This window comes from Rutilus rutilus (genome assembly GCF_951802725.1).
Source record: "Rutilus rutilus genome assembly, chromosome: 12".
In the NCBI taxonomy this organism is placed as follows: domain Eukaryota; kingdom Metazoa; phylum Chordata; class Actinopteri; order Cypriniformes; family Leuciscidae; genus Rutilus; species Rutilus rutilus.
In genome coordinates this window covers 19,172,843-19,185,059 of record NC_140217.1, presented here as the reverse complement: position 1 = coordinate 19,185,059, position 12,217 = coordinate 19,172,843, and the positions used below count along the sequence as shown (strand labels likewise).

The window sequence follows — 12,217 nt, the reverse complement described above, 5'->3', positions numbered from 1 at the left end:
GACTCACCGACGACAACTGACATGAAATGTATGTCATTGCTGTCGTTGGTGAGTCTGGACAATTATCAAAAGCTGTGTTGTCATCAGAGCTCATGCAGCCACTCTGGAGAAGCTGCGCTGACTGAGCCAGCTGGCTGCTCTCAAATTGCTCTTGTGGTAGTTTGATGCCATTCATCACAGTGATGTGCCAAAAAAAAATTATCGGTTTTGTTTTAGATTGTTGTTTAATTTAGTTTTATACATATGTTCTCATATCCATATATTTGGTTCTAAAGTCACAAGTAATAATCTTAAGGTATACTGGGTTCCCTTTCGAGGGAACTCGCGCTTCGTTGATGACGCTTTAGGATTGCGTCTTCAAATTGTGTGCTTCTCCCTGCCCATGTTTCCTTAAAGGTGGGGATACACACACAATTTGCGTGTTATGTATTTGGGAGCGGAGCATGCTCTGTCAGCCTTTGTGGGGGCTGAATGTGAGCATTGTGAGAAGTTGCCGCTCCCGTCTGTCACTCTTTGAGGAGACTCGCGTTCACTGTGGTTCCGGCTCTGCTGTTGCCAAGGCAGCACGGAAGCTGAGATCATAGAGTTCGCTAATGGATCTCTCGGAGGGGTTAGTGTCACCAAACACACGCTTTTTGTCACCAAACACAACACCTCCACCAAGGTGTGTTTGTGATCTCCACAAAGAGTTATCGAGATCGTGTAACAAGCCATACTCGTCCCATCTTTTCAGCACCCAAGTGCATGTGTATTCAGATATAAGTGGGTTGAAAGAGTACGGCTATGGGGCGATGCCTAGGGTTGAACAGACGCTTGCGAGCTATCTGTCCCCTTGCTCAGCATCGTCCCTGAAGGCCCTGACGCTGCCCACTAAGCCAATAAGAAGAACATCAGCGCCAGTGGGTAAAGCGTACACGGAGGCAGATCAGGCTGGCGCATGTCTGCACACAATGCACACCAAGCTGATCTGCTGAGGGACCTGGACGATGGCGAGGGGGTAGGGCGGTTTGATAATTGCGTCGGGCCACAGATTTGTCTCTCAGAGCAACCAAGGAAACTGCTAAAGCTATTGTCATTGAGAGTTTTCTCTAAGTCTATTCTAAGTCTAAGGTTTCAGGAGGCCAAAAAGCAGGCGGAAGCATTTAAGCGCTACATCCCTCGCCATCCCCAACCCTCTGGGGCTGATGGGCATGAGCAGCCTCAGTCGTTGAGCTCTTTGCACAACAAATAGAGAGTGTTAACTCTCGTACCCCTTCACAGAAGTCATGGGGGTCAGGACGACACTCTCAGTTGAAGCCTCCTAAGCAGAATTTTACGGTGCCAGCACCACTTCGGTGCCCTCAGGAGGCCGTTCTGCCAACCCCTCCAGCCTTAGTGCCTCGGGGTGCAGAGGTTTCCAGCAAGCTTATGACTCAAGGTCAACAAGACGTTGCGTCAGGCTCGCACCATTTTAGGAGGGTCAAAAAGCATACCAGTTCACTTCAAATCACCGAAGTGGCTTCTTTAAGTACACTGCGTACAGAGACCAGCCTCGTTACAGAATCCAGTTTTGTTCTCATCCAGCGCGGTTCAACAGGATTTTACTCATGTTAGTACACCCCGAGCAGGCTTTGGTGATGGAACAAGAAGTAAAGTCTCTGCAAGCAAAAGAAGCCATAGAACGGGTAATGAGAAACTCACTGTCGGAGAGATGAGAAAATGAGAACGCGCAGCTGGTATCGGTGTATAGATACTACAGAAAATGAGTATTGGAACAGATATTGAGTATTGTAAGATATTTCAGTATCAATTCGTGTCAAAATATAAATATTTTGACAACACTGTAGGGCTGGGCGATAAAACGATAACGATAATTATCGCGATATAATTTTTCTCGATAAAACGATATCAAGAGTTCGATAAATGTTCGATAATGTTTATGCGCCAAAAGCGGAACGAAACTCATTTGAACAGTGCGCCACACTGACCATTTATCCGCTCGGCTCAAAGTCCCAACAGCAGCGCAGCGCGAGCTCACTAGAGCAGATGCGTTTACTCTGATCGGTCTTGTCACAAGATCCAGTGAGAAGCGCTTGACTTCAGCGAAGAACACAAATGTCTCCGTGATTTAAACCAGTTTAAAGGCAGATGAAACAGCGCTGACAAACAGGAGAAACACCGTTGCGCACAGTGTTTCTCCTGTTTGTCAGCGCTGTTTCATCTGCCTTTAAACTGGTTTAAATCACGGAGACATTTGTCAGACATACTGACATACAGTCAGAAGGCTTTTCCGTCTACAAATTGCCATAATTTACCATGGATTTACTGTAACGTTAGCCTAGTAATATTAACTGCACCATGAAATGTGGGATATACATATTGAATTGTATTATATTATTAATGTAGACGATGTATTAAAGGACTGATGGGAATATAATTACAGTATTTAATAATGTATTTAGGCTACTGTTTTTCATACAAATACCATAGAAACCATAAAGTTCCATTTTGCCATGATAGTGAGGTTATCATGATCTAAATGCATGATACTGGATGACCAATGGTTAAGTTTAATAAAACTCAAACAGTCAGAATATTACATTTTACCAAATAAAAATTAGCACATGCAGAAACTAAGAAATTAATTGTCCAATAAAGATATTTATTTTGTTAAGGAAAAATGACAAATGTTTGAATGTTCTACCTCAGATTTGTGAAATGTTCACCAGTTTGGCAAGTGTTTGTCCTGATATGTTCTGACAATAAAGAGTAGTTTAAAACCACAATTAACGCTCTGGTTTCTACAACTTTCACTTAAGAGCAAAAATCTGCCTTTAACCCTCTGAGGTCGGCAATCACGCCGGCGTGATTTGCTCGATTTTTTTCTTATCAGTTCAAATGAGACTCCAAATACTCTGTTGACTTTGATCTTACAAACCAGTTTCATACATCAATCGATCCTGTTAAGTGTGTATTATTTTTGTGTATACTCACAATAAAAACAAAGTGTTGTGCTTTTTGCCAAATCAAGAAAAATAAACATGATGTTCTGCTTTCTCTCTGTCAGTGAAGTCAATTCTGAAACGTGTCCGAAAATGAACAATAACTCAGCGAATACTCAGTCAAACAGGCATACAGACACACAGGCATGAAGCTTGAATTCTCTTCTTTTAAATGAAGTATTTTTTATAAAAAACAAATATTCTCAGTTTATGTAATCTGTATGAAAAGAGTGAGATGTCAGTCGTTCTCATCTCAGCTAATTATTTTTAATGTGACCCCGCCCACGGAGAGTGCGCGCTATTCAAACGCAAATGACTGAGGCATCCATGCAAACTGTGAACGCCCCCATATCAGCTCGAGAAAACACATCAAGTTTATTCAGATCATTGTACTTGTTTACACCGTCTCGCGGCGCTGTGAGGAATAATACTATCGTAATAATAATAATGGAAAATGTACCTCAGAAGTGCTGGTATTTCGAGGAGCAACGGATCCTGAGAATACTGTAGTAAGTTTTTTTCATTGTCAAGTGAATCGTGTTTCTGTGTGTGAAATGAATGAACGGCAGAGATGCGCGCTGTTTACCACAACTCGCAAAAAGACGGTTTAAATTTGAATCGCATTTCTGTTTGTGAATGAATGATCCGCTTTTAGCAAACTATATTGCTATACTGAGATGAGTAAAAATCGACTGAAATATGTTGAAATAAAATGTATTTGTATAAGCAACGTATTGAACTGCAAATTAACATTTATATTTCTTATATAAACGAAAGACCTATGTTACAGACATATGAAAGACAACATTTCGTTGACTAGTTTTGGATAGATTATACATTTTTACTGTAAAATATTTGCCACCTCAAATAAGCTTTTGTTTGCCAATTTTTGCTCATATGTTAAATATAGTATGTTTTGTCAAAAATAAAGTAATCAAATATGTTATTATGTGTTTGTTCCAATGTAGCCTAGGCTATATTCAAAGTAATGAATCCTTAACTTTGAAATATATATGATAAAATGTATACTTTAGTTTTTACAAAGAAAGATTGCACTTGAATTGTTGTTGTAATTGTAACCTTTTTAATAAAAATATGTATTTACAAGGTAGATGTAAACAAACTATTAAAAGGTAAATATAAGCCTTTTCTTTAAATAATTTTTATTGTGTTTTATTAGTGACAAATTTGGGGAGAGGATACATATTCCAAAACTGAAAATACAGTATGAGAATTAACTGCACAATTACTAGACATGGAAAAATAAATAAAAAATTAGATGCTTCCAACTGTGAACCAATTTGGTAGAAAATATATATCAGGCATGTGATTGGCTAAGGACAAAAAAGCAGGAAAATATACTGAGCCCCCCCCCCCCACCACCACCTTTAAATATTACATAAATGTATTATGTATTTTTAAACTTAGTGAGTGTATAAATCAGCAGCAAAAAGTCATTCTTGAAAAAATCTGCACAGTAATTTTATCAAATCTAAACATGTTAATAAAAACAAATGACTATTAATACTCCTATAAAATTCAATCAGGCAATCATACATTTCACAATTTTATATTTATATATGAATGTCAAGAATTCAGAAGTGTGTATATTTATATAGCCTACACTACACTACACAGAAATAACATACAATTAAATTATGCTTATTTTAAATGTATTGTGCAGGCTAGGTATACAAACATATAGGCTTTTAATAATCTTTCAGTGCGCAAAACCATGAAAATATGAAACGCTTCAAAACAGAGCGCACAAAGCGCGTATGCGCATCGCGGGTGCAGAATGATGTGCTCAAAGCAACATGGAGTCACAGTGTGCAGCGCTGCGCTGCACAAGTGCGCATTTAAAAGTGCACAGCACAAAGCGAAGAAATGTCGAGCGCACAAATCCTAGTGTCTATCTGTCCAACAGTTTATTGATCATTTGTTTCTTCACAGTTTTAAATTCCAGTTATTGTGCGTTTGATACCGATTTAGTCCTTGTGATGTGTGATCTAACAGGCACACGGTAGCGAGTCGTTTAAAAATAAAGTCATTTTATGCAAATCCACAGCCTTTTCTCTACAGATCAAGCATTATAATGTGAATATCATATTGGAGAGAGTTTTACCGTGCATGTATGTTGCTGTAACCGGAAGAGGCGCGCGCGCTGTTTGAATACTGAATGGAGAATGATTGACAGCCGCAGAGGAAGGAAAACGAGTTTTCGTAAACTTTAACTATGTAAATAGACTTCTGTCCCTCACATTAAGCTATGGAATAGGCTTCAGATGAATTTGTCACCCAAACTGACGTGAAAAAAGCGGGAGGCGCCGAAAAGCGCGCTGTGTGATGTGCCGCCCGGTGTGGCCCTGTTGCGCGGGGACGGCGATTGTGGTTCCGTCCCGGGTTACCATGGCTGTGAGATCCGTCTGTGAGATTTTATTTATTTTTTTATTTTTTTACAGATTAGGGGTGCGTTTCCCGAAAGCATCGTTAGCCAACTATGGTCGCAAGTTCCGTAGTTATCAGCATAGTTCAATGATTTGGTGTTTCCCGAAACCATCGTTCCAACGAACGTTCGCAAACAGCATCGCAAACTTGTGTGGTTGGAACGACAGCTCTCGAGCTGTGGTTAGAAGCATTGTTTCTAGTTTACATGAGATGTAGACTGAATAAATCCTTATCTTTAGCAAAATAAGGAAGCTGACATTCAGTACAACCCGTGTTATTTATTTAGAATACATACAAATGTAATTTACTTCTTTTAGTTTGTCAAGAGATTTAAAGCACCGTTTTTGAAGACTGCGCATGTGCGAACGTGCTCTACTATGTAAGAACGAGCCAAATATTAAGTCTGGTAATAAAGCAAAATAACTGAGAAAAATTAGAAATGGTCTTCAGATGCCATGTCTGTAACTTATTTGACAAAATCTAGGGTTAATTCGATCTCAAACAGATTAATTAAAATAAGTTATTAGTCCACCACGTGCGAGACGTCATAAACCAACGTGGTTGAACGATACTTTGCGACATACGGTTTCGGGAAACAGTCGTGACTAGCTAGTTGATTTTTTTTTTTTTTAAACAGCAGACTTAACATTTATCCATTTCTGGTCATAATTTGGAGACAATGAGCATATGACCCATTGTGCCGTGCTGCTTATATTTATAACGCTGTAAAAATGCCCCTCCCTGCGCCCAAAACCAGTCGTCTATGGATGAGAATCCGAAACAAGGACTGGTGGGACGATGTCCTGCTCCACTTCACAGGCGCTGAGTGAAATTTTTTTAAATGACGGGACACTCATATGACAATATATTTAACAGGAAGAACAGCTTGTTCCGCGCGTCATCCGTCATTACACTATTTCAATGTGTTGCACATTGCACATGCACAGTCCTTTCAGTTTCGGTTTTCAATCCGATCAAGTGTTTACGTGTTCTCTCGATCAGATTAGAAAAGGAATAAACCACCCCTTTCAATCCGATCGAAATTGAATTCGGATCGAGCTCAATCTGATCGATTAAGGTGTTTAAATGAAGGCTTTTCAGTCCGATTGAGCTGTCAATCCGATTACTAACGGATTATTTGGTTGCATGTAAACATAGCCACTGAAGCTCAGTGAAAAGCTGAGTCCAAACAATCAGTTCCCATTCTTCTAGATCTATCTGCCGCCTTTGGTACTGTTAACCATCAGATCCTTCTGTCCACCCTGGGCATCAGTGCTTTTGCTTAATTGGTACCAATTTTCAGTATCAGCTTCTGTGATTTTTGCTGGATCGGGTATCATGGTTACTGTTAAGCTCCACAAAGGCAAAAAACACATTATAAAGCACCATAAAACTTTTCATGCGCTATATTCCAAGTCTTCCAAAGCCATTTGATTGCTTAATGTGAGGAAGAGACAAATATTTATGTTGTTACATTAAATAAAGTTTATGGAAACTATTCCTCTGCTGCGGCTGTCAGTCATTCTTGATTTAACATTCAAACAGCGTGCAGTGTTCAGTTACAGCAGTCAGCACAGTAAAACTCTCCAATATGATTCATTAGCCGCTTTTCCACCGAAATTACCCGGAACAATTTGTCCCAGGAACTTTTTTCCCAGGAACCTTTTTTGCCCCAGACCGGTTGCTTTCTGCGTTTACACCGCGGTCTAAAGTACCGGGAAGGTAAACTGCGCGCAACTGCTCCTCCCAGTCTGCGACGGACAGTAATCAGTTTTGAGCGCCACATTTATAAGTATGGAGGAGATTCAAACTGTGCTGCAGTTATTGGTTTACTAACGAGGTAATTAACATAACAAAATAGACGAGCACTGATACTAAAGCGTGTTCAGAAAGCTCGTATGCGTATAAAATTAGACAAGGCATGTTGTGAGATGACTGGGACGAACGCGCAAAAATGTCCTTTTGCGCAAATACGCTTAAAAAAAGCCTGAACCCCGTCTATCAATCATAAATAGTGACAGTCTTGTAAATAGTTGTTTGTTACCAACCTCAAAGCGCTATTTCAATCCTGTTATAGTAAATTTGTAACATGGTTTGCCTTGCAATAGATGACAATGTGTAAACATAATGACTTAATATTAAAAGCTGTGGCAGAAAAGAGACGAGCACTGATAAAGCGTGTTCAGAGCTCTTAATGCTAACGTTAGATATAAAATTGTATGTTATCAGCTATTGCGGACATTGGCCGTGAGATGGCTGTGACGAACGCGCAGAAAGTTTCCTCTTCCACAAATACCCAAATAATAAAGCCTGAAACTGGTCGCCAGTCCCCCAGTTTTTTTAATTAAATTCCATATTTGCAGACAGACAACTTTACTGCATGAAGCCACTTTTTAAAAGGGAGGTTAAAAATAAAGAAAATGCTGCGTGGAGTCATCCAACCAAAATGCGGCGTGAACACAACCAATCAGCTTGTGCAGCGCACAAGTCCCACCCCTGAAAGTTCCTGAACTTTAAAAAAATACTACCTCATGAGCAGGGACTATCGGAGGGGGAAATATTTACCCGGAACTTAATTTAGACCCTGGTTCCTGCGGTGTAAACACATCGAGTACCAGCCCAAAGTTCCTAGTTCCTGGGGAAAGTTCCTGCGGTGGAAACGCAGCTATTATTATACTTGATCTGTAGACAAAGGTCTGAGGATTTGTATAAAAAGACTATCATGCCAGAGTTTATTATCATTTCTAAATTAGGCCTATGTGATATTTGATACCAGGTGTCTTTATTAAATCACATTGGAGTAGAGATGATTTGGCATCTTGTGCACAGTGACTGGAATTTAAAACTGTGCAGAAATAAGGCTCTGAATAGATATACAGTAATGCACTAGGAGTTGCACACACAATATCTCTTTTCTTTGTTCCCTGAACTTTTCAATGCAGAGCTCTGAGCGCTGAGAGTCCATGTTGCTTTAAGCACATCATTCTGCACCGGGGATTTGCATAAGCGATGTGTGCCGCTCTGTATTGAAGCCTTTCATTTTATGATAGGCCTAGTATCTCTCTAGTTTTTCCAAAGATTATTATTAGCCTATCTTGTTCAGTTGTATCTATCATATCGTGTTGCCCCAATAAAAGCTGTGTGATACATTTTAAATGAACGTTTTAGAATTTTATAGTATTTTTCTACAAATTGTTTTTTATGAATGTATTTTATAAGAATACAAATAGTAATTTGTTTTTATTAACATTTACCACTACACTTACTGTAACTTATTTTATTACTTTAAAAAAAAAAATTATTTTGCTAAATGTTTAGATTTTACATACTTTAGTTTATAATTTTTTTGTCAAATTATTACAATATTGTTTTGTATACATTTGTTGTTTTTCTCTAATGAAGTAGTGTGTATTTAGCAGGGATGTCACTAGAGAGGGGGTCAGGATGGTGCAGTGAGCACGTGTTGAGATTTGAATTAAGGTATAAAAATTGAATTTTTGTTTTAAGTCTGCACCTAATTTGGTAGTTAAATGCTATTTATGTTAGGGCAAAAATCATAAATCACGATTATTTTTGTCAATATTGAAATCACGATTATTTAACACGTTTGGTCGGTGATATGATCAAAGTCTTAATTTACGATTAATTTTAAATATCAGTGAAATTTCACAATTAGCGATACTTCAGCAAAAACTAATACTAGGTAAGCTAATGTAAGAAAAATGTCTTAAAAACAATTACATAAGACAAGTAAACAAATACAACAAATAAAAAACATTTTAAATAAATTATGTTTTAATTTATTCGGGAAGATGAACAGTGGTATTCAGATAAGTAAAAGCTTACAACAAAAAATTTTATAAATGTAAAATAACACTGCATACAACACTGTGTAGTCTTACTGTACAAATTAAATGTAGATTAATCCTTATTAAAGCTACTTAAGTTATTCAGTCAAAATCAGTGAGTGATTTTCCTTTGTCATTTGTTGTTTGATTATCATTTATAACAGACTACAGGAGGTGTATTAGGCTGCTGCCACTTTAACAGCTACTGCACGGGATCCAATATACTGTTACACACGCGTTTTCTTTCTCAACTGTGTACGTCTACTTAAGACATAAAAATGTTGAAAATAGACATTTTTCTATTTTAAATGCGTAAACGACCTGCAACCTGGAATTATCAGAAATGGATAAGCCTATAATAATATTCATTTTTAATTATGAATGACAAAAAAAGGGCGGAATTAATAAATGATTATATTAAATATATAATATCCTATTATATTGCATGCGATGTTGCCTAAAGACAGCATTTAAATCAAGTTTGCTATTAATAAATGATAAAAGAATATGTAAGAACATAAAATATTATAAATATATTTATCCATCCCATCTCACAGCCTTTTAAATCCATGAACAAATTGTGTCTTTATTTATTATTATTATTATTATTATTATTATTATTATTATTATGCCTATTAAACCTAAATAAAATGAAATATGTTAAATTCCCGTAAAGTGAACTTCTGGTATATTCCTGTGCGCCAGAAATAATTAAAGTTTTATTGGCATGACTGTCGGGCATTTACAGTACAAAACATAAGCTATTTGATTGGCTATTGTAGGCTATTAGACAATACATAACATTCATTTTGAGATAATGAGATCAAACAGAAAATTATATATAATAAACCAAAAAGATAGCCAGTGAATGGATTTAAAATACTTAAGGATGAGATGAATATATATATATATATATATATATATATATATATATATATATATATAATTATGTAAAAAAAAATCAGGATTCTTTGATGAATAGAAAGGTCAAAAGAACAGCATTTATCTTAAATAGAAACTTTTCTATAATAATATAATACTATAATACACCAACGTTCAAAAGGGGGGGGGGGGGGGGGTAAAAGAAAACAATACTTTATTCAGCAAGGAAGGATGCATTAAATTGATCAAAAGTTACAGTAAAGACATTTATAATGTTACAAAAGATTAAGATTCTATATCAAATAAATGAAATAGAACTCTCCTATATACAATATTTATTGTAGCCTAGCTTAAATAATCTATTAACATAGCCTATTAATAATAACAAATTAAACGAACTTCATTTGAATGCTGTCACGGCACGAGGGGCTACAAATGAAAACAGCCGCTCATTTATAGTCACATAGGCTACTTGAGTAATCTACAGAAATACAGGAGAAAATAAAGCACATACATAACAATGAATAAAAAATTTAACCAATAATAATAATAATAATAATAATAATAGGCCTATAAAAAAAAAAAAAAAAATAACATTCAGTTAATGGATTTAAAAGATGAATACAAATGTGTACAGCATATTCTTTAAATATTTAGGCTATTGATGATAAACTTAATTTGAAAGCTGTCTATAGGTAACATCGCGACCAATATAATAGACTATTTTAATATTATCATTTCTTAATTAAGAAATGATTTGAGGTTTTTCTTAGTTAAAAATAAAAATTATTATAGGCCTATCCGTTTCTGATAATTCTAGGTCACGCAGGTTGTTTACGTATTTAACTCGTGGCCACGACCATATGTCGTTCTCTCAACATAGGATTTCGAGTCCACGACAATGCATCGCATTCCCACGAGTTGATATGACGTTCCCACTAATTAATATCTCGTGGCCATCACGTTCCCACGAGTTTGTATGTCGTGGCCACGACAAAACTAAGTGAGCCGAACATGTCCCCTCCCGGGGTCATCGTACTAATCAAACAAAAAGAAAATAACATTATAAATATTACCTAAATACCATAATCACTGCCGTTATAAGTTACATTGTAAAAAGCACAGAAAACATTGGTCCTCTCCTCTTACAATAAAGCGTCCAGAAAAGGGGTCACTTTTCTTTATTGATGAAAGTGGCGGATAATAAGAAAGTACAATAGTTTTTCTATAGCAACTATGATATTTTCGCACCATGGTGAATTGTTTATGGGAAGCTAGGATGTGTGGTTTTGTGAATTGTACTCGCACCTCTGGTCAGCAGAGTTTTCCAAAGCTCGAGCTGGAGATCCACTGCGTCTACGTACGATAACACAGATCACTCCCGTCAGCAGCTTAAACGGCAGTGTCCACAGCCTGTGGAAGATCTGAAGGCGCTGGGTCAAGGCGTTTTTGCAGGGGGATCTGCGTTGGCTCTGCTTTTGGTTCTGGGTCAGGCGCAGCGGCCCATCATCATCCTCACACACTACGTGAGCCACGGCAAGAGCTCGATACCTTAATCCGAGGGTCTCTTTCCGTGCACTTTCTGTTGTCCTCGATGATGGATAAACACTGTGAAACTGCGGTTAATTTTAATAAGACTTCTCCAGGTGAAATTGTTTCTCAACACTTGCGCAAGGGCGCCGCCATCTTGGGGTGGACCCAGAATGCACTGCGCACATCGGGGGCGAGGCTACATCTGAGGACGTCAACGAATACGTCACCGCTCGTTGGGTGGAAGACCTAAACCCAGCCCAAGTAACCCCGGGAGATTAGACTATATGGACAAAAACAAGTCTTTGCAATCTAGAATTGACTTGTTCCTAATTTCTACATCCGCTTTGCAATATGTTAAGGAAATTGTTCATATTTATGAACCTTTAACTGATCATAAGCTTATTTCTTTAACAAGGGAAATCTAGTCTCAGAGGGTAACTTACTGGAAATGTAATAATAATCTTCTTAATGATGAGTATTTTAATAACTGTGTTAAAAAATGTGCCATTGATATCGTTGGAGGGT

At 37.5% G+C, this 12,217-nt stretch overlaps 1 protein-coding gene across 4 annotated transcripts in view; it reads right to left on the bottom strand.

The window, feature by feature from the left end:
* rptor (regulatory associated protein of MTOR, complex 1) overlaps positions 1-11,884 on the bottom strand; it is a 332,162-nt gene extending 320,278 nt beyond the window's left edge. For all 4 annotated transcript variants that reach the window (XM_084426710.1, XM_084426712.1, XM_084426711.1 and 1 more), the window contains exon 1: positions 11,468-11,884. The gene's annotated coding sequence lies outside the window, so the exon portion shown is untranslated. The remainder of the gene's footprint in view (positions 1-11,467) is intronic.
* Positions 11,885-12,217: the final 333 nt, after the last annotated feature.